This window comes from Oratosquilla oratoria, chromosome 10, assembly GCF_046742065.1.
Source record: "Oratosquilla oratoria isolate Oo_2021 chromosome 10, ASM4674206v1, whole genome shotgun sequence".
Classification (NCBI taxonomy): domain Eukaryota; kingdom Metazoa; phylum Arthropoda; class Malacostraca; order Stomatopoda; family Squillidae; genus Oratosquilla; species Oratosquilla oratoria.
In genome coordinates, this window is record NC_134786.1 from 41878240 (window position 1) to 41903239 (window position 25000).

Consider the following 25000-nt stretch of genomic DNA (forward strand, 5'->3'; position numbering starts at 1 on the left):
CGTGGGCGGGGAGTTGGGTGTGTGTGTGTGTGCAAGGTCATAGCATTACCCATAGATCGGACCTACGAGCTCTGAGCTCTCTTCCAGGAGGGAAATAGCTGTCGATCACGAGTCCAACACGTGATCCAAAGACCAAAGACCAAGTGAATACACACAGAAGGGACAGCGAGACGGACGTGCGAGAGCTATCTCCCTGCCGCCCACCTTGAAAATTCAACCCCCTCAATACCTCCATGATGAGGTGCAGCCCCGGAGGTCTGACAATCGGTCCTCTTCATTGAGCCCAAGCTTACTCTATAATCTTCAACTGTATTTTCTCCACTGCTGAAGGTTACTATGGGGGCTGCAGGTTCTTAGTTAAACTAGAGAAATATTAAACACAAACATACAAGCATACACATACACACACATTATATATATATATATACATACACATTATATATACATATATATTATATATATATATATATACATATATATATATATATATATATATATATATTCACAGAACCTAGTTAGGTTTCTCTTAGATAACATTATACATTCTAGGCACCGCATTTTCTAGATTATGCAAATATTGAGAGAGTTCACAAGCCATTTATATGCAAATGTGCATCAAAAACTAGTTTTGATCATAGGAAAGAAGAAAAAAGTCTTAGATAAATGGGCTGATTGAATCAATGAAGCGAAACGTTAATTTTTGGTTTGTTAATGTTAAAATACACAATAGAAATACACAATAATTATATTATTAATAATAATAGTAATAATAATAATAATAATAATGATAATAATAATAACAATAATCTATAAAAAAGTATTGCGAAAAAATTGGAAATAAAAATATCATATAAAGAAATCCAACAAAAATTGCATAAGAACAAATTCTGAAAACCCTATAAAAATGCAAGAGATAGAGATAGAAATAGAGAGTGAGAGAAACAGAGAGCTCAAATAATCCCGGCACCCCCCCCATTACCTTCCTCTCTTCACTTTCCTCCCCTCTCCTCTGTCTCCTTATTTATTCAGACACTCCATTCCCACTTGTACCACAAATTAATTACCTCACATCCTTATTTTCTTTTTCTTTCTCCTTCGTCTTATTTCTCTCTATTCTCTGTGATTTCGTTCCAATGAATATCTACCGGGTGACACTGTCTTCAGTTCGCAATAATTGTGCAAACGGGTTTGCGCAAACCGGTTTGAGTGTGTGTGGGAGGCAGGAATGACTTGTGAAAAAATATACCTTGTCGCCAGTCTATTCTATTCATCTCCGTAGCAGTTTATGCTGTGGAAAGGTTACACAGTCTTGCACACTGCTCCACGCAGGACGCTAGGAGGAACTGTACGTGTGATACCTTTTGCCCTTTCCAGACTAGTAATTACCCGCACGCCATTCTTTACTCCCTCTCTTCCTCCCTCCCTCCCCCTCTTCCTCCTTCCCTCCCTCTCTTCCTTCTTCCCTCCTCTTTCTTCCTTGCTTCTCTCTTCTCAATCGTCTTCAATTCTTCCTCCTCGGACCTCCACTGCATCACGTAAAACCAACATAAACAGAGGAGGAACACAACATTGGATACGTACGACCATAAGCATTTTAACAAAACATAGGATTTCAGATTTCTAAATATATTATTAGGATTTTTATCTAGCCTAAACCTAGCCTAACGAACCATAAATTATAGGAAAACTTCTTTCATATAAATGAAATTGAAAGGTCTAACAAAATATATCAATATATTTGCCAACTTTTTCCCAATATATTATCAGTATCTGTGACCTAACTCAAGTCCTGGAAAACACACACACACACACACACACACACACACACACACACACACACACACACACACACACACACACACAACCTGGATATAAATCAAGCTGGAAGCATATATGAATTGGAGAGAAGGGGACGGAGACCACGAGCATTGTACCAGTTCTGTACACTACAAACAGGTAAATACACACAATGTCTTGGCTTTCTGTGCAATGAAGGCAAAGGTGACGCCTTTTCTTTACCAAGAAGTGCTCCGCTCATGGTCCTTTCTAGTCTGATTAGCCAGTAACTAGCATATAACACCATAACTAGCATAAATAAGACGGGTTAAAAAATAAAAACAAACTAACATTTTCACAAGGGAACTAACTCCTTCCGTACCAGGTGGCACTTGTCCCTTTATTAGGCTGCCGTCAGACGATTTTATTAAAACATGTGCCACTCCTTCGGTAGCATATACATACATACATACACCAAAGGCTCTTTTCCCCCTTACACGGGTGGTAGCCAAAAAGAAAAAGGTATAGAAACCACTTCCACCCATTTCATCCCCTACACATTCCACTCCCCTCCACCCTTCTCCCTCCCTCTCATCTTGGCACCTCCTGGATGACGGGTCATCCCTGCATCCTGTCCACTGCCCTGGGTCAGAAGCAGTGTCGCAAGACACAGCACATCCACAGCAAGGGTGCATCATTAATTCGGCGACCCCCCCCCTCTCCGTCCCCTCATGCAGAAAAGGAGAAGACGGGGAGAAATCCCCTCGGGCTGCGTAAAATTATTTCTCATACATACTTCCTCACCCCCCCCCCATTCCCCACCCACTCCCCCTTATGTATCACAGCATCATCCATACACAACCCTTCTCCATTCATCCCTATCTTCTGTCCTCTCCCGTTCTTCCTCAACAGACATTCCTCTCTTTTGTAATGCCCCTTTTACAAAATCCATCTCACCCTAGGACGCCCCCTCATATTCACTCCTTCCACCTCTGCCTTCCACACTTCTTTTACTAATCTTTCTTCACTCATTCTTTCCATGTGTCCAAACCATTTTAATACTCTTTCATCCACCCTATCTCCGAACTCCCTTTCCATCCCTGTTCTCCTCCTCACCTCCTCATTTCTCACTCTATCTAGCCTAGTAACCCCTATCATACTTCGCAGACATTTCATCTCAAACACATTCAAACTCCTTCTCTCTTCCTCTCTTATGTTCCATGTTTCTGCCCCGTACAGTGCTGTCGGCACAATCACTCCTCCATATAACCTCCTCTTAGCATCCATTCCCAGATGTCTATTTCTCATTACACTTTTTAATCCATCAAGGCATTTACTCGCTTCTCTCAATCTACATTCTACCTCCCTCCCACTCCTCCCTTTCCTGCCACATTCGCACACAAGCATCTAAAACTATCCACTTCCTACAGTCTCTCTCCCTTAATACTCACTTCCAGCCTACTGTCACTCTCTCCCCTTGTACATTTCATCACCCTACTTTTTCCCACATTTATCTTCAGCTTCCTTCTTTCACACATCTTCTCAAACTCTGTCACTAACTTCCTCAATCCCTCCTCTGATCCTGCTACAAGCGCAGTGTCGTCAGCAAACAACAACTGGCTTATTTCCTTCTTTTCTCCATTGTCTTTAACCATTTCCAACCCCTGACCCACCACCCTTGCATTCACCTCTCGCACCACCCCATCCATGTAAAGATTGAACAGCCAGGGCGACATAGCACATCCCTGACGAAGTCCCACCTTTACCTCAAATCATTCACTCTCTCCATTTCTAATTCTAACACAAGCTCTACTACTATCCTAAAAACTCTTGGCTGCTCTTAAAAGCTTTCCTCCTATCCCATACATCTGCAGTACCTCCCACAGTGCCTTCCTGTCTACCCTGTCGTACGCCTTTTCCAGATCCATAAAAACCCAAAAAACATCCTTACCTTTTCCTATAGCTTTCTAACATATCTGTTTTACCACATAAATCTGGTCCACACAACCCCTACCTGTCCTAAACCCACACTGTTCCTTACCAATTACTACTCTCTCTGTTCCTCATCTAATCCTCTCAATCAAGACCCTCCCATAAGCCTTCCCAACTACACTCAACAAGCTGATCCCTCTGTAACTACTACACTCACACTTGTCCCCCTTTCCCTTGTAAAGCGGAACTATACAGGCACTCCTGCAGTCCTCCGGCACTCTACCCTCTCTTAAACAAACATTGAATAACCTCACCAGCCAGTCCACCATAACTGCATCTCCTTTCTTCAGACATTCTGCATGGCATCCATCCAACCCAGGTGCCTTACCTGCTCTCATCATCTTAACAGCTGCTTCCACTTCATCCTTCCCTATTTCTCATCCATTTTCCTCACTCACCACTCTCATTTTCTTAGCGCTTCCCACTGCAACTACCTTTCCCTCCCTATCCTCCTTCACATTTAGCAACTCCCTAAAATACTCTGCCCACCTTCCTCTCACTGCCTTCTCTTCCATTATCATCTCTCCATCTGAACCTTTTTGTTTTTTCTTCTCTACTTGATTCACCTCCTCTTCCTCTTTTAATTTCTTTCCAAAACATCTTCTTATTACTTTCAAAATTTTCTGTCATACTCTTACCCCATTTCACATCTGCTCTCCTCTTTGCTTCCTTTATCTTATGCTTAACTTCCCTTCTCTTTACTTTGTACCTCTCATATGATTCCCTCGTCCTAATTTGTAGCCAATCTATGAAAGCCTGCTTCTCTTCTACACCTTTCTTTTCTTCTTCATCCCACCACTCACTACCCTTCCTTCTAATTTCCTCCCGCCCTCCTTGTTCCACACACCATCTTTGCACATTATATACATATTAGGTATATGTGTGTGGGTGCCTATATATATATGTACATTTATGTATGTATACATCGGTGTGTATTCATGTGTATGTATACAATATATATATGTGTGTGCGTGTGTGTGTGTGTTTATGTATATGGCATGGGTGTGTCTATATACAGTATATATATACATGTATGTATATATCGGTATGTATGTACAGTATGTATGTGCAAGTATGTATGTATATATGTATATGTTTTCACGTGTGTATGCATATATGATCCAAACCACAGCAAACGGTGTTAATTACCGTGTATGAATGGTTCAAATGGTATGTATCCATGTATGTATATATGTATGTATGTATGTATGTATGTACTGTATGTACAGTATGTATTCATGTATATATGTATACGTATGTGTATATGTATGCATGTGTTATGTATATATGATCCAAACCACAGCAAATGATGTTAATTATCATATATGAGCGGTTCAAATGGTGCAAATACTCGCACCATATTGGGCACCATATTACCTCCACCTCCCCCTCACCATCACCCTGCCAAGGTCTTTTATCTCGCCCTCCACCGTATCTCTTTCTCGAGAGGGGATTCAGCCTCGCCCTCAAACATAATCATTTCATTAGCAGAACGAAGAATCCCGCCGCTGAGGAAGAAGAAGAAGAAACGACGAGAGGCATGAGAACGCAAATTATAAAAATGCGAATTTTGAAGACGCAAATTACGAAGCCGCGAATTTCGAAAACGCGAAACATAAGAAATAAATTACGGCGCGTTCTTCAAACGGCACTCCAGCTTCCAGTCGAAGTAGTTGAAGGTAATACAGTTCAAAGTTGTATAAATTCAATTACATAAACACCTAAAAGCCCCCCTCTTTTCTCTCTCTCTCTCTCTCTCTTTTATCCGATCTTGTTTGGATCGAAAGGTCTCCTATCTGCTACATTCGTCTTGGAAGCGATTTGATTAAGTTGAATGTGGGACCCTAGTCTACTATAGACTTAAAAGAACCCTTACGCAATATATATTGATAGGGATAGCACAGTTAATGGCAGTCACCAGTGGAAATACTATCAATACTAATTTAATAATTTCATATTTGCAAAAACCAGACTATTTTATTCTGTTTAAGATTAAACTTAACCTGGTAATGGGTTAAAAATATCTTGATTCGTTCCCGCTTCTTAACCTTCTCCGATCTCGGTTAGGTATGGGTAGTTCATGACCCTAACAGCTGTTACAATGCTACATCCCCTGGAGGAGTGCTATCCTCCTCATGGGGAAAGTTATCCTTCCACTGGGAGTTGAGAAAAACTCGTTTAAACAATAACTTTCTAGGTTAAAGATTTGTATAGTTATATGTAAATAAAAACGATGAAAATTCGATCCCCCCCCTCCAAGTTGCATACATTTAGTTATGGGTTTGGACACAGGGGAGAGGGGGGAGGGAAAGGGAGGTTCCCCCCACTGAATAAAATCACCTGGCGACATATAGTAAAAGACGTCCTCTATAAATGGATACAAGACATACAATAGTCGTCGCTCCACATCTAACAAGGTCATCCCTGTCGCCAATCCCCAGAGAGTGCCATGGAGTGCCACTCGGGTCGGTATTCGATAATATAATTTCCGAATACATTCGAGATAATATCACTCGGCGATATCCATGTCCATCACCCAGATTAAACAACTATGAATATCACTCAAATGCCACGATGACTTCCGTCCTCTTGGCACAAAGGGCCAAGGTGCCAGTTAATGGAAACTCGGGTGGCAATTGGAAGCACAAGCATTACACACACGTAGCCCCTGTTCACCTAGCAGCGAGTAGGTACGGGACGTTAGTCAAGGAGTTGTGACCTTGCATTCCCGGTGTGTGGAGTGTGAGTGGTCTCAGACCTACCCAGAGATCTGCTAATAATGAGCTCTGAGCTCACTGCCGTAGGGTGGTGTCTGGCTGTCTCGAAAAGAGGCTACAGCAGATCCGAGGTGAATACACACACACACACACACACACACACGAATCAGTTGTCAGCACTTCCCTATCATGGTCGTTTTTGCCTCCTTTTCCTTCCACCACCACCACCACCACTATCACCACCAGTCTCATGATCACAATTACCAATACCACAACCACTCACTCACCACAACCACCACCACCACCCCTACCACCACCACTTCTGATTTGGCCTTTCATTGTATTTCACTGCAATGCATTGTATCTCGCTGTATTTCGTTGTATCACTGTATTTTCTTTGTGTTTATCCGGATGTCCATTTTAGCTTTTAACCACCAGAGTCATCATGCCGTCTGTGGTCGGTTCGTTATATCTGGTTCATTCTCCTCCTCCTTCTCCTCCTTGGCGTCCTCTTTCTCCCTCTCCTCGTCCTCCTTTTCCCTTTTCTCCTCCTCCTCTTCCTCCTCCCCTATCCTTCTTTTGTTTGTTTTTTAATTCTATTTGTTTCACTGCTTTCCCCTCTCTAACCTACATCCGTCCCTTTCCTCTCTCTCTTTCTCTCTCTCTTCTCTTCCCTCATAATTTAATTTTTCTTGTTTTCGTTTCCTCTTTCTTCTCATTCTCATTTCTCATCATTCCCATTTTCAATTATTCCTTCTCCATCTTCATCACCTTGTTTTCTTATTCATTATTTCATATCTATTATCCTTTACCGTCAATTTGTTTTTCTCTTTCCCTCTTCTTCCCCTCTTCCTCTTCATGTTTGTTTTATATTTATTTCTTTTTCCCCTCTTCCGTTATTCGTCAGCGCACGCATACACAGACACATAAAAACATGTGTGTATATATATATATATACATATATATGTATATAATATATATATATATATATATATTCACACACACACACACACGCGCGCGCATGCGCGTGATACAAGAAAAACGCCATTCTGCCCATAGTGAACATCAACTCAATTTACTTTACTAGATTTAGCTTAAATTGTACATTGTCAGTATATCACTGTATCACTGATAACTTTATAAACCGAGTATCATTATTATCATTTATTATTAACATTATTGTTGTCATGCGCGCGTACACACACACACACACACACACACACACACAAACACACACACACACAAACACACACACAAACACGCATCAGTTGTCAGCAGAACCCTATCATGGTCGTTTGCAGCAGTACTAAAAGTATTTTTGACTCCTTTTCCTACCATTATCACCACCGGCATTATTATTCATTACACTGGCCTGCGTTTCAAAACTTTTTTTTACAAAGGTCACGGGTTTTCTAACTGATTTAGGACTCTTTTTGCATTCTGAATTAAAAAATACAGTTAATCTTCCTGGGCAAGGTCTGGTTTCTAAGATATATTCTATTTCTATTCTAGCATATTTTTTTTTCCAAAATATAGCAATTATCCAAGCGTTTATGGCTTTGTATTTGCAAAACCAGGTCGTGGGTAACCTTTAATAACTATTCTTATTTCTCTTTTCAGGTCTAGATATGTATAAAAATGGGTCGGAAATGTAAAAACCCTCCTAATAGGTTCTGTTACATCTGCAGACATGAGGTTCTTCCAGACCGTCAAGCAAAATTTTCGGATTTTGAGAAGAAGGCATATAAAGCTTACTTTGAAGTCAAACTAGGGGACCAGGATAAGCCATTCGCTCCCCATATCTGCTGCAAAACATGTGTAGAGAACTTACAGGATTGGAGAAACAAGAAAAGGAAGAGTTAGCCATTTGGTGTCCCATTGGTGCGGAGGGAAGGGAAAGATCACGTTACCGACTGCCAAGATAGGAGGGAGGGTAGAGGGTGGAGGGGAGTGGAGTGTATTGGGGATGGAATGGGTGGGAATGTTTTCTATGCCTTTGTTTTTTGGCTACCTCCTTTGTAGGGGGGAAAAAAGCCTTGGTATATGTATGGACTTTTGCATGACAAATCTAAAAGACACCATGTTCAATACCCTAATGTTCCTTCTGCCATAAAGCTAGTCCCCCATGGCTCCGATCTTCCTGTTCCTGAGCCAAATGTCACCATGGAATCTAGTTCTGATTCCGAATCTAGTGACATGACTGATACAGCTGAATGTGGTGCAGACAGGCCAGAAGAGGACGACTAACCGGTGCGTGGTTGTCCCTTAAATCAGTCATTGCAAACTCCCTTGGCAACCACAGAAACTCCCAGTATCAGAAGGTGGTTGATGAGTTAATGGAGAATTTCCGCCAACTTGATGCGCGGATGTCAGTGAAAATGCACTTCCTCCTGTCTCATCTGGACTATTTCCCAGATAATTGTGGAGACTTCAGCGAAGAACAGGGTGAGCGCTTTCACAAAGATATCAATGTTATGGAGGAACGCTATCAAAGCCGATGGGATGTCAACCTTCTGGCCGACTACTGCTGGTGCCTGAAGAGGAATGTGGAGTCTGTTCAACACAAACCGCAGTCCCTGAAGAGACCATTCATCCATGAGTAGCTTCCTTAGTTCATTATACTCGTCTTGCTATTTATTCAAAATATTTTCTAAGCCTTCTGTGAATAAGTCAAATATTTTCAATGTTGTGTTTCATTCACCTACAAATAGATTGGAATTTAGGATATATTTAATGTGCTAATATTTCATTAACTTGATCTGATTGAGTAAAATGAGCATAATTTTTGGATTCAGTGAAAAAAATGGCCTAAAATCAGGTATTATATGTTAGACCTTGAAAACGGCGTAGGCCAGTGTTATCATCACACACTTCTATACAAAAGGCTAGAAGCGCCGGTGAAGCACAGTTCATAACAACCAATCCTCTCCTCCTCTATTTAGTTTCGACATCAATAACATTCAATATGATCCCTTTTAATTATTCTAGTGTCATCACAAACATCATCGTAATCATCACCATCATCACTTTTCCTCCTCCTCCTCTTCCCCCTTCATCAATGCCCTCCTCCTCTTCCTCCCCCTCTTCCTGTCGTCTGAGGGGGAGGGGGAAAAAGAGCGTTCTTCCACACACTTTCCACCCTACCCCCCCCATTTACATTATTTGTTTTCTTCCATGTTGGGACCCACATCCCATCTTCTGACAACATTTTCGTCGACATTTTCTTCATGATTCTACAAAATCTCAAACATTTTATCAACTAACTTTTACTGCATCTCCACTAATTTTTTCCTTGCTCCTGCTGCCTACCCTCATCTCTCTATCACCTTCACCAACACAAAAGAAAAAAAAATCTCCAAAATACAATAAACTTTTCCTCCATTTTTTTCCAATCCTCCAAGATCAATCAGGCAGTTCCTCCCATTTTATCATCTTCAGCATCCCAATTCTCCTCCATCTGTTCTCCCACTCTCTCAATCCTTTCCACACTCCCTCAACCCTCCCAAACTAGCTCAGTCCCTCCTACATTCCCACAATCCCTCCAACACTCCCTCAGTCCCTGCTACAGTCCATCAGTTCCTCCTACACTCCCTCCCACACTACCTCAGTCCTTCAAACATTCCCACAACCCCTCCAACACTCCCTCAGCCCATCCTACACTCCCTCAGTCCCTCCTACACTCCCTCAGTCCCTCCAACAATTCCTCAGCCCCTCCTACATTCCCACAATCCCTCCAACACTCCCTCAGTCCCGCTTACACTCCCTCCAACACTTCCTCAGTCTAACCTTACACTCCCTCCCACACTCTCAAAATCCCTCCAACACTCCCTCAGTCTCTCGTACACTCTCTTAATCCCTCGCACACTCCCTCAATCCCTCCTACACTCCCTCAGTCCCTCCTACGCTCCCTCAGTCCCTCCAAGGCTCCCTCAGTCCCTCCTACATCTTCTCTCAATCCCTCCTACATTCCCCCAATCCCTCCAACGTTACACCTCGGTCTCCCCCACACTTCCACAATCCCTTCAACACTCCCTTAGCCCATTCTACACTCCCTCAGTCCCTCCTACACTCCCACAATCCCTTAGCCCATCCTACACTCCCTCAGTCTCTCCTAAACTCCCTCAGTCCCTCTCACTCTCACTCAGTTCCTCCCACTCTCCCTCAATCCCTCCCGCACTCCATTAAGTCCCTCCTACACTCCCTGCAACACACCAAAACCTCTTCCTCCTCCTCAATCTTTCCCCACGTCTCCAACGCACTACCTTTTCTCCTCTTCCTCCTCCTTTTCTTCTCCCGCCTCCTTCACTTCGACTCCTCCTCCTCTTTTTCGTCCTCCCCTTGTTCTTCCTCCTCTACCTCTTCTTCCTCCTTTTCCACAAATATCTCTGCCCCATACAATACTTCAAGTTCCCTGCCTATTCTCCTCCTATTCCTCTTCATCCTTCTCCTCCTCCTCCTCCTCCATCTCTTCCTCAATAGAAAAGTAGCCCTCCCCATCCAGCATCTCACATTCCTTTTTAACACCAACTTACTTTCCCCCACTTCTCACTCCCACCCACTCCCTCATCAGTGACCCCTCATCCTCCCTCCCACCCTCGCCACATTTCTGAACACCCTGAACACGATATATCTAAGAACTGTATCCTAGTTAACGCTGAACGATTATACTCAATTCTAAGTAAACTCCGAAAGTGAAGAACGTAGGAGTGTAGGAGGGACTGGAGTGTTCAATTTCTCGGTTTTTCGACCTGAAATAAAAATAAATAAATCTTGGCCCCTGGCAGTTCAAAAAATGATCAGTTTCCAGGTTCCTGGCCCGAAGTATATATATTTTTTTTTTCAATTTCCAGGTTTATGCCCTTGAAGTTTTTTTCTTTTTCTTAAAAAAAAAAATCCTTTTCCCGCCTTCAAGTTCATTTTTTTTTTCTCCAAATTTCCTGGTCCATCTTCGCCATGGAAGTTCAATAATGTTCAAATCACAAATCCCTGAGCTGAAGTTCACAATATTCAATCTTACAGTCCCAACCACCTTAGGATTTTTAAACTGTTCAAATCTCTGGTTCAACGCTGTTCAGCCTCAGCTTGTTGGCCCGAATTGGCACGCCAGTGGATACAAAGTAGAACTCATGAGACTGTGGTCGTGAGTTTGATTACCGAGATCTGCTGCGGGCTATGTCGTATACAGAAGGCGTCAATATGGTTAGGTTAAACTGGGATAGCTCCTTTAAAGATGGCGAGTGTATGTGATTCAGTGACCAGGGCCGAAATGCTACAATTTCTACGTAAGAGAGCTGTAGCCTTAGAATGTACTGTTGCTGGCCTTATAGAGGAGAGTAGAGTTCTTTGCCCAAAGGCCCAAAACGCGGACGATAAACAGTCTTTGAATCCTGAGTGGAAAACGGTGACCAGAAAAATACGGGGAGGTCGTACAAAGCCTTCACCAGGCCCGCTTGAACCTAGGAACTCTTTTCAAGCTCTCGCGGGGCTACAAATAGAGGAAACGAAGGAGATGCAAGATATGAAGGGTTGGGCAGACGCTGTTGAAAGGTAAAGTATGCGTAGAGTGATTTGATATTATAGTTATTACTGAGTCCTGGATCAATATGACGGATAGACAAATCCTTCCGAAAATCGAGATAGAAGGATATAAGCTATTTCACACGGGCGGGAGGAATAAAAATTTTCGTGAAAAAACAGCCAATTATATTATCAACAATGCGATTAAGAGGAATGCACGTTATCTATTTGGGTGGAGATTATAGGCAAGAATTACTTATTATCGGTATCCTATACAGATTTCCTAACCTCAGCATTGAACAGACTGAACCCCTGATTCTAGAAATTCAAAGGGCGTCCCCTCCCCTCCCTCATTAAAAAAAGATCATGGGAAATTTTAACTATAGAAACACTGACGGAAATTTTAGTAGATCAGGAAGCGGTTTTTTTTTTTTTTTTTTTTTTTTGATGTGAAACAAGATGATTTCTTAAACCAAATGATTGCCGATCCTACGAGGGGAGAGAATACTCTGGACTTACGCTTAACTAGAAATAAAGATCCAACGAAAAATGTGCAAGTGAGATACATTCTAGGCTCTAGCGATCATCAAAAATTAAGATGTAATGTTATATGGAAAGAATTGAATAGTACGAATAACATTCTAGTGCCTGACTTCAGGAGAGACACATTTGAAAAACTGAGGAAATATTTATGACAATTGGTCACATACAAGGCCAGCCCGGAGGACATTGACAGGGTCAGCCGTCTAGATGAAAAGTATAGCGAGGTCAGGTGCGAGGTCACTGTCATTAGCGCAGTCGGGAATCTAGACCAAGGTCGGGTCACGAAGGAAGGTATGCAATCCCCAGTCAGGTCACATACAAGTCTGAGAATAGCAGGGTCAGCGGTTTAGATGAAATGCACAGTAACCCAACCGCTATGATTTTGTGTGCGCAAAGTAAATTTACTCCCCTCAAGGCGATAAGGAAGAATACTAATACTCCTAAATGGATGACGGATTGGTTGAAAAATGAGATCAGAATAAAAAGAGGGCTTTACGCTAGAACAAGAAATGGGAAATACATTAGATATAAATATAACGATATGGATAGGCTGGTTAAAAAGAACACACACACAGCGAAATGTTACTACGAAATAAAAGTTGCCAGACAAGCGAGATCCAACCCAAATGGCTTCTTTCATCTCTACAAAAAATAATAAATAAATAAATAAGTGATAATAATAATAATAAATAAAAATAAAAAAAATGAAGAAAGGATGAGCCCAATTAAAAACCAAGATGTTTTGTTAGATTCAGGGGGAAAATGAGCGAAGCGATTAACAAATATTTTCTCTCGGTGTTTATAAATTAGAGGTTAGACATGGTGCCTGATTACGACCCAATCTTCAGTGGGGAAGAAGGAACTAGACTAACATCAGCATCAGTGAGGAAGAAGTTGTCAAACATATTGATAGACTTAAAGCTACGAAATCCCCAGGTCCAGAAGAAAAGTTTTCGAGAGTGCTTAAAAAGTATCAATTTGAAATCTGATACCAGCTAACGGAAATATTAAGTAAGTCGGTAGACACTGGATTCGTGCCTATTTCTTGGGACAGGCAAACGTTGTTCCTGTTTTCAAAAAGGATGATAAATCGTCTATGCACAACTACAGGCCAATCAGTTTGACATCTAATATAATCAGAGACATAATTTGATTCGCGACTTACAACATGAATTCACCAAGAGTGGGTCATGTGTTACTTATCTTTTATCTTCTTACACTGTCTACAAGGTGTCAGATAACAATGATAGTTACGATGTTATTTACCTTGACTTTAGCAAAGCGTTCGACAGGGTGCCCTACCAGAAACTACTAAATAAAATCAAAGCCCATGGCACAGGAGGAATTTTTTCATGAATCATAGCATGGATCATTGACAGAAAACAGCTGGTAACCATTAACGATGTAAAACCCAAATGGGGGAGTGTTATTAGTGGAGTTCCCCAGGGCTCAGTTTTGGGTCCCTTATTACTCATTGTGTATACAAACGACTTGCACAATGGGATGTTTAGTGACTGACGCCAAATCATGCCAGAAGAAGACGCCGGGATGCTGCAGGAAAATCTTGACAAATTGTTTATATGGTAGGTGAAATAGCAAATGGGCATCATTATCTCAAGGTGCAGTGTGCTAAACGTAGGTTTACATAACCCATAAAACATATATAGCTTAGATAACACATTTTTAGAGAAAACTGGGTTCAACAAAGACTTGGGAGTTCTAGTGACCCCTGACCTTTAATCCAGGAAACAGTGAATGAGCGCCAGGACTGCTAGGACGGTTACGAATAAAAGTACAGAGGTAGTTATCAATCTCTATCTGGCATTAGACCCATCCTTGACTATGCAGTACAGTTTTCCTATAGAATGGATATAAATTCTCTATAAATAGTACAGAAAAGAATGACCAAATTTATACGTGGGCTCAGAAATTTACCTTATGTCTAGAAAAAAGCAGAGTGTGGGATGATCTAATAGCGGTGTTCAAGTGGATCAAGGGCTTTAACAAGGGAGATGCTAACATGATCATCACATTAAGACAACAGGGCAGAACTCGTAGTAATGGATTTAAATTGGACAAATTTAGATTTAAGAAGGAAATAGGCAAGAACTGGTTTACCAACATAGTGGTCAACGAATGGAATAGACTTAGTAACCATGTAGTGATGGCTGAAACTATTGGTTGTTTTGAGAGATTAGGTAGCTTTATGGGGATGATAGGTGGTAATGGACATGGATCTGCCTAGTGTGGGCCTTATGGTCTCTTGCAGCCTCCTTATGTACTTATGTTGGTTCCCGACACCTTTGGCCATGCAGGGAGGTGACCCAACATCGACATCATAAAAACCAAGCGGCTTCCCACAACTGACACAGATTTGCTCTACCAGGGATTTCTCACTTCCCACTGCGTGTGGGTGGGATGGTTTGTTTTTCAATGCTGTTCAGTCTTCCGGTTTCTCGTCCCGGAAGTTCAATCTCACGCGTTCAATCCCGGTCTGGACTTCCCTAATTCATTCGCCTTTTCAATTCACTCACAGACTCTTTTCATTTATCTCTCTCTTCGAGAAGCTCCCGCCAACGCCATTTTCTTTTTCTTTTTCTAAACCTCCTCCTCTTCTTCTTTTACCTTAACACCACTAACACTACCACCACCATCACTCCTCCACTTCCACCTTCCCCCTCCTCTCCCCCTCTTCCCCCACTCCTCCCTTTTGTTCAAGTGAACATAAACACACTTTTGGGCTTACCTCCTCCTCCACCCCCTCCGCCTCCTGTCGCCTTGAGTCTTCAAAGACTTGAAGCGGAGGCACGGGAGGTTCTGTCCGGCCATCTTGTTCTCTTGCAAACTTCCGCCTACCTTGCTTTTATCTCCGTGCTCTTCTTCCTCTTCTGTGTTCCTCATTTTCTCACTCTTCTTCCTTTACCGTCTTCCTCCTGTTCTCACTCTTCTTCTGCCGTCTTCCTCCTCTCACTCTTCTTCCTCTTCCGTCTTCCTCGTCTTCCTCCTCTTCTCATTCTTCTTCCTCTTCCGTCTTCCTCCTCTTACTCTTCTTCCTCTTCCGTCTTCCTCCTCCTCTCACTCTTCTTCCTCTTTCGTCTTCCTCCTCCTCTCACTCTTCTTCCTCTTTCGTCTTCCTCCTCCTCTCACTCTTCTTCCGTCTTCCTCTTCCTCTCACTCTTCTACTTCCTTTTCCACCTACTTCATTGTTATCTCCAGGCTCTTCCTCTTCCGTTTTCCTCCTCTTCTTACTGTTCTTCCTCTTCCGTCTTCCTCTTCCTTTCACTCTTCTACTTCCTTTTCCACCTATCTCACTGTTATCTCCAGGTTCTTCTTCTTCCTCTTCCATCTTAATCGTTCGTTCGCTCTTTACAGATTTCTGTATTTCCTGTCGGCAATTGATTCTATTCAGATGAAGGGAGGACGGTGTTGCACTCTAAGCACTTAATTCTCTTTGGTGCTGGGCGATTTAATTAAAATAATATCGAAGAATTACTGAAGCCCTGTTCACAAAAGCGGTTTCAATTACTACGTAAGTCAATGGTGGCGTTCACACAAAACCGATCAGTTTTTCATTGATTATGCGGTAACGCCACGGTTTCTGCGCAGTTCAAACCGCTAGGGTCAACAGGCCCTAACACTGCGTGGTACACAATATATATATATATATATATATATATATATATATATATATATATATATATATATATATATATATATATATATATATGTACAACACTTAATGAGTCCCTGTGACTAGAGATACCTTTTTTATCAACCACAATCCACTTTACTTCTAAGCCATCAGAACTGGAAGAACCGTGGAGGCACATGCAGAAATTGAAACGTGGGACGCCCGAGGACTCGGACCAACGGCGGCAAGCACGTGACCAGTGCTGTAGTGACTTAGACCAATACACCACCAGGAGATGGTGTATTGGTCTATGTCACTACAGCACTGGTCACGTGATTGCCGTCGTAGTTTCGAGTCCTAGGGTGTACCACGTTTCAATATCTGCATGTGCCTCCACGGTTCTTCCGATGTTGATGGCGTAATATTAAAGTGCATTGTGGTTGATAAAAATGTATGTATGTATGTGTATATATATATATATATATATATATATATATATATATATATATATATATATACTATTTCTCTATCTCCCTGCCTGTCTGTCTGTCTGTCTCTCTCTCACTCTCTCTCTCTATATATATATATATATATATATACATATACATATATGTATGTATATGTATATGTATATATATATATATATACATTATATATATATATATATATATAGATAGATATATACATATATACCTTTCTCTCTCTCTTCTCCTTGCTCTCTCCCTCTCTTTCTCTCTCTCTCTTTTTTGCTCTCTCTTTTTCCTTCTCTCTCTCTTTTTCCTTCTCTCCCTCTCTCACTCTATCTGTCTCTCTCTCTCTCTCTCTCTCTCTCTCTCTCTCTATCTCTCCCTCTCTTTTATTCCCACCAATAGACACATGTGCTACCAGCGGTGTCTCAAGGCTTTGGTGCTCTTTTTTCTAGAAACTAGATTGGCAGGACAGCTAATATATTTTTTTAATACTTCAAGGATTTGATACCATTGACTATCAACATCTCTTCATCTTGGACGAGAATGACACTCGAAATCATGGGTGGAATCTCAATCTCCCTCGTTTCTCTTGTGACAAAGGCTGCATGATGTTTGGCTGTGGGTAAGTAACCACCCCTAACCCCCCAACCCCCGCTCGTCATGTTATCAATTTCTTATTATTTCTTCCTCTTCTTGTTTCTTTTCTCCATCTTTCTTCCCTTCCCTCTATTCTCGATCCATTTCCTCTCACTTCCTACCAATACTCTCCTCTTTTCATTCTATCCCTCTCTTTCTTCTTCTCCTACTCTCTTTCCATTTCCAAATCCTACTTTCCTCTACTCTCCTCTTTCTTCCTCTTCTATCCCCTCCTCCTCCCCACTTTCCAATTATTTCTTTCATTTCCATATATCATCTTCCTCCTCCTCCTCCTCCTTCTCCCCCTCCCCCTCTCTCCATTCCTCCTTCCCTCCTCCTTACGTCTTTCTCCTCGACCCTCTCCGATACCTTTTTCTCTTTCTTCTTTTTTGCCTTCTTTCCTCCCCTCCCCTCCCCCGTCCATACCCTTTCTTCATCCCGGTGTCTCCTCTCCTCTCCTCTCCCCCCTCCTCCCTCACTCCAACATCCTCTCCTCCCCTCTTTTTCGTTGCTTTTTCCTCACCCCCCCCCATCGCCTTTCTCATCCCCCCCGTACGCCTTGCTCCTCCCCCTCCCCGTTTTCCCACCTCTGGTCTTCTTTTCTCCCCTCACATCTTTGCTTTCATCCCTCCCCTCCCCCCTCCCTTCCCCCTCCCCCTCTCTCCCCCCTCTGATCTTCTTTTCTTTAGTTATTTCTTTGCTTTCTTCCCTCTCGCACCTCTTCCCTCCTCCTCCGACCTTCCTTCCTTTCTCCCTTCACTTCTTTGCTTCATTTCTTCCCCTCCTCCCGCTCGTCTTTTCCCTTACACCTCTTCCCACCCTCCTCCTCTCCCCCTTCCTACCCTCCTCCTCTCCCCCTTCCCACCCTTCCCCCGTCCCGCCTTCTTTTCTTCTCGGGTCAAAAAGCAACTTATCAATAGTTATGAAATTGTCCGACTTTGGACGACTCTGCAAGAACAAGGCGAGGTGTGGGAGGGGAGGGAAAGGGGGAAGAGGAGAGAGGAAAGAGGAGACGGAGGGTAAGAGGAGGAAGAGGGGTAAGAGGAGGGAGGGGGAAGGGGAGAATGGGGGAAGTAGGAAATGAAGGAGAGACGGGAAGGGGGGAGAGGGGGAAGGGTAGTAAGGTGGTGGGGAAAGGAAGGTGGAGAATTGGAGAAGGGAAGACGAGGGAGGGGGAAGGGAGAGGACGGGTAGGAGGGAGGCGAAAGGAAGAGTAGGAAGGAGGAACAGAAGAGAAGGACGTGTAAAAAAACAAAAACAAAAAAAAACAAAAAAAAAAACGACGGAGGGAAGCGAAGTGTGCATTAAAAGTGAGAGTTGGAAGGCAATGACCGAAGATGAAGACAAAAATATATAAATAAATAAATAAACAAATAAAATAAATAACAGTACAAGTAGTAGTAGTAATTGTGATAACAGTAAAAGTAATGTAATAACAAATATATTACAATATAAATGATAAGAGTTATAACAATAATAATAATAATAATAATAATAATAACAATAATAATAACAACAGTAATAATAATATAGATAATAAAAATAATACAAATGAAATAAATAAAACAATTTTAAAATAGAATAAATTAAAAACAAATATAAAAATATAAGGAAAAAATAAATATATAGATAAAAAAAACCAGCATAATACTAATAATAAAATCAATAATAATATTACTGAATAATAACCAATTATAATAATACTGATAACAATAACAAATAATAACAATATCAAGTAATAATAATAATGATGATAAAAATAATAATAATAATATACATTCCGTCATACGGCCGTTGCCTGGACTGGAATACTGTGAAGAGCAATTGTTGCACTTTTTTTTTTTTTTTCGTATGTGTGGGGTGCAATTTTGGGGGAGATGGGTTAAGGAGCAAATCTTTAACAAACTCCCAATACCTGTAGTCATAAATGCTCCTTCAGCCTTTCAGGAAAATTGCAAAAAGGGGTCGGGTGGGGGACGGGGGAAAGGGGAGAATCATGCTCTTTCCTCCCTCCCTCCTTCCCCTCAAGCCCCACAAAGTCAGAGGTCAATAGAAGAATTGGGGTAGGAAGTTTATGAAAAGAAGGGGGCAAGAAAATTGTGGGGGGGGAGCAAGAGGGTGTAGGGGGGAAAGGGAGGTAAAATTGGGACAATAGTGATATATGTGTATATAAGCGTGTGTATATATATATATATATATATATATGTATATATGCATATATGCATATATATATGTATATATATATGCATATATATATACATATATATATATATATATATATATATATATATGTATATATATATGCATATATATATATATATATATATATATATATATATATATATATATTATATATATACAACACTGCATGGGTCCCAGTGATTAGAGATACATTTTAACAACCACAATGCACTTTAATTCTAAGCCATCAAGGCCGACATGCAGAAATTGAAATGTGGTACAGCCAAGGACTCGAACCCCAGCATATTCATGACAAGTGCGGTAGTGACTTACCAACTAGGCTATCAAGAGAGATATAAATTGAGCGCAATTTTTCTTATATATTTGTATGCTCGAGTTACATACACATACATGAAATTTTTGTGTTCAATCCATCTCCAGTATGATAGTACAATTGGAAGTATACAAACGCGGGAAAGTATCTGTACAACACTGAATGGGTCCCAGTGATTAGAGATACATTTTAACAACCACAATGCATTTCAATTCTAAGCCATCAAGGCTGACATGCAGAAATTGAAATGTAGTACTGCCAAGGACTCGAACCCCAGCATCCTCATGACAAGTGCGGTAGTGACTTACCAACTAGGCTATCAAGAGAGATATAAATTGAGCGCAATTTTTCTTATATATTTGTATGCTCGAGTTACATATACATACATGAAATTTTTGCGTTCAACCCATCTCCACTATGATAGTACAGTTGGAAGTATACAAACGAGGGGAAAGTATTTGTACAACACTGAATGGGTCCCAGTGATTAGAGATACACTTTAACAACCACAATGCACTTTAATTCCAAGTCATCAAGGCCGACAAGCAGAAATTGAAATGTGGTACTGCCAAGGACTCGAACCCCAGCATCCTCACGACAAGTGCGGAAGTGGTACCGTACTTGTCATGAGGATGCTGGTGTTCGAGTCCTTGCAGTACATTTCAATTTCTGCATGTCGCCCTTGATGGCTTAGAATTTAAAGTGCATTGTGGTTGTTAATATATATATATATATATATATATATATATATATATATTCATTCCAAAGGCTCTTTCCGCCTAATAAGGGTGGTAACCAAAAAACAAAGGCATAAAATCCACTCCCACCCATTTCATACCCACATATTCCACTCGCATTCACCCCCTCCCTCCCTCTTATCTTGGCTCCTGCTGGATGACGGGTCATCCCTGCATCTCGCCCACCTCCCTGTGTTAGTAGTGTCGAAAGACACAGCACATCCACAGCAGGTCCGCTTCATTAAATTGGCGACTCCCCCCCCCTCTCTGTCCCCTCATGCAGAAAAAGAGGAAACGTAGAGCAATCCATTCGGGCTGAGTCAATTTTTTTGTTCACACATACTCGCTCATCCCTCCATCCCCCACCCACTCCCTTTCATGCATAGCATCATACATACACAACCATTCTTCATTCACCCATCTTCTGTCTTCTCCCTTCCTTCCTCAACAGATATTCCCCTCTTTCCCAATGCCACTTTTACCCCCATCCATCCATCTCCTTGGTCGCCCCCTCATGTTCGCTCCTTCTATCGCTGCCTTCCACACCTCTTTTACTAATTTTTCTTCATTCATTCTTTCCATGTGTCCAAACCATTACAATACTTTCATCAACCCTATCTCCCAACTCCCTTACCACCCCTGTTCTCCTCATCACCTCGTCGTTTCTCACTCTATCCAGACTAGTAACCCTTATCATACTTCTCAGGCACCTCATCTCAAACACATTCAAATTCCTCTTCTCCTACTCTCTTATGTTCCGTGTTTCTGTCCCATACAATGCTGTTGGCAGTATCACTCCTTCATACAATCTCCTCTTACTATCCATTCCAAATGTCTATTTCTCATTACGCTTTTTAATCTCCCAAGGCATTTACTTGCTTCTCTCAATCTACAATTTACTTCCACCTCCACCCCTCCCTTTTCCGCCACATTCGCACCCAAGTATATATACTATCCACTTCCCCAAGTCTCTCTCCCTTAACACTCACTTCCAGTATGCTGCCACTTTCTCCCCTTGTACATCTCATCACCTTACTTTTACCCATATCTATAACTCTCTAAAAAAAATTCTGGAGCGCTCCCGATAATCTTCAATTTCCTTCTTTTGCACACCTTTCCAAACTCTGTCACTAGTTTCCTCCATCCCTCCTCTGATCTTGCTACAAGCGCATTGTCGTCAGCAAACAACTGGCTTATCTCCCACTTTTCTCCATTTTGTTTAACCATCTCCAATCCCCGACCCATTACCATTGCGTTTATCTCTTGCACCACCCCATCCATGTATAATACAACAGCCAAGGCGAGAACACATCCCTGACAAAGTCCCACATTTACCTCAAACCACTTACTCTCTCCATTTCTAATCCTAACACATGCTCTAATACTCTTGTAAACTCTTGACTGCTCTTAACAGCTTTCCTCCTATCCCATATATCTGCAATACCCCCCCACAGTGCCTTCCTGTCTACCCTGCCATAAGCATTTTCCAGATCCATACAGGCCCCCCCCCAAAAAAAAATTCTTACCTTTTCCTAAACCTTTCTCACATATCTGTCTTACGACAAAAATCTGATCTACGCAACCCTTACCTGTCCTAAACTCACCTGTTCCTCATCAATTACTCCCTCTGTTCCTCTCCTAATCCTCTCAATCAAAACCCTTCCATAAGCCTTGCCAACTACAGTTAAACTTATCCCTCTGAAACTACTACACTCACACTTGTCCCCTTTTCCCTTGTAAAGTGGAACAATAGAGACACTCCTTCAGTCCTTCGGCACTCTATCCTCTCTTACCCATTTTAGACATTCTGCATAACACCCATCCAACCCAGGTGCCTTACCTGGTCTCATCAACTTAACAACTGCCTTCACCTCATCTTTCCTTATTACAATGGATTACAAAGGCGGAGCATGCCGACAGGAGACCTTTTGGTCCATATCTAGGTAGGATGCGGAAAAAATCATAATAATAATAAAGAAATAAAAACTATAATAATGTAAATAACAAATAAAATACATAAATAAATGCATAGGTATAGTTAAATAATAAACAAACAGGTAAATAGTAAATAATAACTAAAGACATATAACTAATAATAAATGAAAAACAAACAGACAAATTATAACAAAACAAAAACAAATAATATAGAATAAATTATAATCATTACAGCATCTTGCTTAGGTGTTTATCTATTTTTCCTCAATTTTCCTCATTCTTCACATTTAGCAACTCCGTAAAATATTCTGCCCATCTTCCTCTTATTGCCGTCTCTTCCATTATCATCTCTCATCTGCACCTTTCACGTTTTCTTTTCTACTTGATTCGCCTCCTCTTCCTCTCTTAATTTCTTTGCAAATCATCTTTCTATTAGGCCTACTTCCAAAATTTTCTTTCATACTCTTACCCCATTTCACTTCTGCTCTCATCTATGCCTCCTTTATCTTATGCTTTATTATTTTTCTTTTCTTTGTACACACATACACACACACACACACACACACACAATTATATATATATATATATATATATATATATCTATATATATATATATATATGTTAAAGTAGGTAAACACTGGGAATCCTTAGTCAATATTTTAGGGAATTTAGTGATAATAAATATTATTATTATCATTATTACTACTACTACTACTAATAATAATAGTAATAATATTAATATCAATAATATTAATAATAATAATAATAATAATATTAATAATAATGATAATAATAACAATAAATTATTTTCACATTATTCTATTTATTATTCCATTTTCTTTTTAACGGAAATGATTGTATAGTGTAAAGCAAAGGTAATTTTCCCAGAACCTTCAATATTACACATTAGTGATGGTATGGGCACACCATCAGGACACGACTATTTTTACCCAAAAAAAGTGACCCAGAAACAGAAGACAATCATGCCACGTGGGATGGGAGTGGCATTGTTGGAACTGAAGGAGGAAGGAAGAAAAAAAAAAAAAAAAAAAAAAAAAAAAAAAAAAAAAAAAAAAAAAAAAGAAGAACAAAAAGACCAGAAGAATAAGAAGAAGAGGGAGAAGAAGAAAGCGAGATGATGAAGAAGAGGGAGGAAAAGGAGGGAGGGGATGAAAAAGAAAAAGAGGAAGAATAGGAGGAAGAGGAAGAAGATAAAGAAACAGAAAAAGAAGAGGAAGACGGAAGACGAAAGGGGTGTCAATGTATAACAGGTCTTATTTTCCCTTAATCACAATGACATGTTTATTTATATTTTATTATATCTTTTGGTGAGGAAAAAAGTATATTTATGCACATACACACACACAATGTTACCGTATCGAAAGGGTAAATATATTAAAGGGAGTACACTGATCATTAAAGGGAGTATCACCATGGAAAGGAGATTGGCACTATATTAGAAACGAGGTTGTAACCATGTTGAACAGGTTTAAGAACGAGGTTAAGAGATCCTGCATCAGCCGTGGGAATTCATCTCTCTCTCTCTCTCTCTCTCTCTCTCTCTCTCTCTCTCTCTCTCTCTCTCCTCAAAGCACTCGACTTCAATGCAAGATCAAGGAAGGGGAAGAGATAGGTGGGGGTCAGTCCAGCCTCTCATAAGACACATGCACACACGCGCGCGCACACGCACACATACAAGTGATTATGAGACCTGTAACTAGTACAAATACATTATCTACTCTACACACGCGCGCGCGCGCACACACAAATTATTCGGTGAAACTTTCAATTTATTAAGATCACTGAAAGTGGCTTTTGACTCCATGGATGAAGAACTGGAAAGAAACATAAGTTACATTGATAATACCAAAATTGGAGTACGCTGGGACACTACGGACACCTAGTACTAAAAAGAATATAAAGAAATTAGAAAGAATTCAAAGAGCAACGACAAAGATGGCACCAACACTCTCCAATTTGACATACGAACAAAGACTGGATTAACTCGAACTACCTACCCTGGAACAAAGAAGAGAAAGAGGAGACCTGCTAACCATATACAGAATTATGAAAGGGTTGGAAGTCCTTGATATAGATGACTTATTAAAGTGGGATAAAAGAAAACCCAGAGAACACAAAAAGAAACTTAAAAAGGATAGTTACAGAAGAGATCTGAAAAAGAATAGCTTCCCACACAGAGTGGTAGATATCTGGAACAAACTGAATGAAGAAACAGTGAGTGCAAAAACTATACAAGAATTTAAGATCATAATGGATGCTAAAAGACACAAAAGCGGGTCACCACGAATATAGCTCTCTTCCCGTAAAATACAACTAGGTAAATACACATTCTTCGACAGTGAAAGTAAATAAGTAAAAAATAAATCGAAAAATTCTTCTTCAGATGATTCGCCTTTTTGTACCTCCTCCGGATTTCAAAAAACAATATCTCGCCCCTTCGACCATCTCCCCTCTCCCTCCCTCCCTCCCTCCCCCTTCCTTACCTCTTCTTCTTTGTACTACTTTCTCTT